The sequence below is a fragment of the Rhagoletis pomonella genome, unplaced genomic scaffold, assembly GCF_013731165.1.
Source record: "Rhagoletis pomonella isolate Grant_MI unplaced genomic scaffold, Rhpom_1.0 Rhpom_scaffold_00001, whole genome shotgun sequence".
Classification (NCBI taxonomy): Eukaryota; Metazoa; Arthropoda; class Insecta; order Diptera; family Tephritidae; genus Rhagoletis; species Rhagoletis pomonella.
Window position 1 is genome coordinate 57,901,583 of NW_023458555.1, and position 4,265 is coordinate 57,905,847.

Sequence of the window (4,265 nt, forward strand, 5' to 3'; positions counted from 1 at the left end):
GGATCAAACAAACAGCATTTCTCTTTGGAGTACTTTTGATAAAAAATCTAAGTAAGCTCACAAAAGTTTTTTAGCGTCTGCCATAGTCGAGGGTAATCAATGGGCCAAATAGGTGAAACAGTTAAAAATTATTTATGGTAAGTATATAAAGGTAACAATAAGCTTCAACAGCAATCCAATAGTTTTTATGCAGTGTTTTAGATTGAAAACGTTTTTACTAAAAAAGAGCCACTACGCGTAAGAACATAAGATTAAAAGATTTTTATCGGCTTTGGTATAAGGGTTTTTTAACGGAATAATGTAAAGCACTTTTATTCGATACTTCGTTCCAAAGTATCGAGTATCGATCGATAATTGAAAGTATCGAAAATTTACGTCACGAGTCTCAAACAAGGCTTATTTTTAAGAACCAAGATTGTCGTAATAAATACTTAATTATGATCCAGAAAATGCTAGGAAATGAACCTGCGGCTGCTCGCAGATTATCTATATTTGCACTAATCGAATTAATTACCGCAATTATAATTACCTCAACAGCTTTTCGGTTGTTAAGAAAACTCGTAAACCGAAATATCGCCACAAATATGTAACTTATTTCTGTCTATGAACAAATAGCTATGGGACTACGGACTCTTGTTCGCCCATTATAACTAATGTATGTATGTATGTATATACAAGTGTTAAAATTGCTCCTTCAAAGACACTCGCTCCCACCGAAGTTTACTAATAGAGTCCCTGTTTTCACATCAACAAATTTCTCCCAATTTTTTGGTGCATCAGTATTGCGAACTCTGCACCCACTTTGTCAGGCGTAGTGTCGAAAAGCCTAAAGCCTAAACAGAATTGGATTCTGTTCCAAGATCAACACTATCTGCTAGTTAACCACCTAACCAAAAGAAAACTACAAACTATGAGGGACCCTGAAGATGTCTTTAGAATTCGCAGTAGAGACTTACAGTTTCACGCCGACTACGAATGGCGCTTGTGTTTTTTTGAGAAGCTGTTTTTTAAGGCACAACACACTCGGAGCTTTGCCATTGCTGCCGTGGGGGACCGCAATTAGAAAAAACTTAATTGCTTATTATTTTTGATGTTGTTGTGAAACTGAGCTCGTACCCAGGCCCTTTGGAATGGTATCGCACACTGCTAAGTCAAAATAAAAAATATATGCGACATTAAATCCATGTTTAATTTGCGTTAAAAATTCGATTAAAAATAATATTAAAAAAACTTTTTCAATGGAAATTTAAGGAACCTAACGTGAAGTAACATCACCCAATTACTTCGGCTGATAAAAAGAAATAGGAAAGGCTAACATTTAAAAGCATGGAAAAGCAATCATAAATATTTCAAATATAACTACAAAAAAATGTGTGCATATAGTCTTGCCCAATTCGCAATTTTGTGGCCCCCTCTTATGTATAGTTTTTGGGACGATATGCCAACGCATATAATTGCCTATATCTTTAAATCTCAACTATCAACAGTTGTAATTTTTTTACTGAATAAAGGGCTGCTCAATTACTATGCGAATATAGAAGAAAATGTTGAGTTTTTCATTTTGTCATGCAAACACTTCGAAACAAATGGTCGCTTCCCAGTAGATAATTTCAGAAGTTAAAAGCCCTTCCAAAAGTCCCCTGACTGTCAAGAGTTCTTTTGGGTTGTTTTTTCGCAATAATGGGGCATCTGGCTACATTGGCATTAGAGAAACGTAGAATAGTTCATTCAAAGTCGTATACAACCACTTATTTCCCAGCAGTATTGGACGATTAAAGGAATACGCTAATAGTAAACAATATTTGTAAAACAAGCTTTCTAAATATGAATCAAATCGGACCATAAATACGGGGTTTTCAAATATCTCGACTCTTTCGCAACCTATCGGCAACATTTTTTGTGGAGCTATTAATGTAGATTACACATATGTATATATTATAAATATAAACTAAATCATACCATAGATGCAGTCTTTAGAAATATTTCGACCCCAGCGCCAGCTTCCTGCAAAATTTGTGTGAAGTTGTGTCTTTGCTTGTAGGTCATATGCATGCATTCCAAATATGAACCAAATCGGTCTATAAATTTTTAATAATTTATCTTTTATATTGCTTTGTCATCGGGTTCTGAGCTATGTTTTAAGTCCCTAGCCTAAAAAAAAAGAAAATCCAAAACCTCGTACGTGAGGTTGCCCAAATTTTATAGAATTTAGAAGAGTAAAACTTGTCTTTTCAAAACGTCTCTCTCTTTTATCCCTAATTATCTCTTCTTCTTATCTCTAAGTATGGAAATTTTAGTATGAAAGGATTAGGGCTTAAATGCCACCAGACAAAATTTGTTTTTTGATAAGGTATTCTAAGGACTTTTTAGTGACCCTCGTATCATGTTTTACCACCGAATATAGTTACATATATGGGTAATTTCCAAACAAAGTGCTATTTTTTCGTCCCTTTTTAAATTATTTTATGGTGGCAAGAAATTTTTTTTGGGAGAATTTTTTTTAATAAATTCGAGTGATTACATACATGATGAGTGATTACACATATGTTAGTGTTTGGCCGAGCTTCTCCTTCGATTTGTGGCGTGCGTCTTGAGCCTTGATGTTGTCACACAAAGCGGAGGGACCTACAGTTTTATGCCGACTCCGAACGGCGATTGTATTTTTATGAGAAGCTATTTTTCATGGCACAAATACACTCGGAGGTTTGCCATTGCCTGCCGAGGGACGACCGCTGCTAAGAAAAAACATGTTTTCTATATTTTTTGCGATGTTGCTTAGACCAGGGCTTGAACCCAGGCGTTGCGGAGTGGAAGCGTGCAGCGGCCGAGAGTGATTACATGCATGAAAAATTAGAAACATCATTTCTCTCCTGCTTCGTCTTTAAAAGAAAAAATTGTATTCAATATTTCTTCGTTCTTAACTTCTATATCTCTGTGGATATTAAGTAAAGCTAAACCTCTTAACATTTGTTCCCCAGATTCGTAAATATGATTTAAGCTTAAGAAGGAGCGTTCCCTGGAAACAACTGTCACAGGAAGGGTTGCGCCTATCTGCAAGAATCGGTATACCGCTGAAGTATTAGCATAGCATTTAATTTTTAAATGTAGAAAATTGCCTTTGACACATTTTACCAAATGATAACTGAAATTTCAAATTACGTTTGGTCCAAGGCGGAAATTTAAAAGTAGCATCCGGAGCCACGGCAACAAAAATCTGACACATCATTAAGCAGAACCTGCTAGCCTGAATATGTAAATTCGGGAAGCAGAGGGTTGTGAAATTACCGGCATCTTGAAAACAATGGTGGTCAAAATGTAAAAACGAAAAGTCAAAAACAACATTATACGATCCAAATAAAGAGCTACCAACAAAGCTGATGTTTTATTAATGTACGCCGTTTTGTTTTCTTTTGCGAACAACCAGTAAATGTGAAATATTTTCCAGAATGTCACTTTTAGGTAAAAAGGGATTTTTTGTTTAAATCGCTTATTCTACAAAAGTGTTCAAATGGCATGTGTGGGAAATTGTTGCCGAAGAAAGATTAAACAAAAAGTCTGCCTTCCTAGAAAAACCTCACGTTAACGTCACAAAGAAGGTGGAAAAACTTCAACATTAGCTTATCTAATAAATGAGTTTCTAAACTTACATATTTATTACTTTAGCTTACTTTTATAAAAAGTGAAAATCTGGAAAATATTTTACAAAACTGTAATTTTGAAGGGCCCGAAAGCAGTTTCGTATTCTGCCAAAATTTTCACTTTTTCAATCTTAAAAAAATACCTGGCTAGTACACTTTGTTTGGAAATTACCTATATATGTACATTAGGGTGGTCCTTAAATGTATTAAGTACATTATTACATCAGATTTCCTAAACGTCAACCCCCACATCGATGCAATATAGTCAAAGATATCACACAAAAATTTTGGTCCCGATCGGAGACGGTTTAGGCGTGTCGCACTGGGGTCAAAGTTCAGATTCCTCTATGGAGACTCAAAAAATTAAAATTAATATTTTTTTCATCTACTACCCAAAATCGATACTACTAACGTCGAAGATGTCACATAAATTTTGGTCCCGATTTGAGTAGGGTAAGGCGTATCGCACAGGGGTCAAAGTTCAGATTCCTCTATGAAGACTCAAAATAGAGGAATCTGAACTTTGACCCCTGTGAAACACGCCTTAACTGACTCCAATCGTTACCAAAATTTATACGTGATATCTGCGCCTACAGTAGTATCGATTTTGGGTATTAGATGAAAAAA

At 35.3% G+C, this 4,265-nt stretch overlaps 1 protein-coding gene across 1 annotated transcript in view; it reads right to left on the bottom strand.

The window, feature by feature from the left end:
- Positions 1-4,265, bottom strand: part of LOC118746645 (putative nuclease HARBI1) — a gene marked incomplete in the record, with an annotated part of 13,276 nt that overhangs the window by 734 nt on the left and 8,277 nt on the right.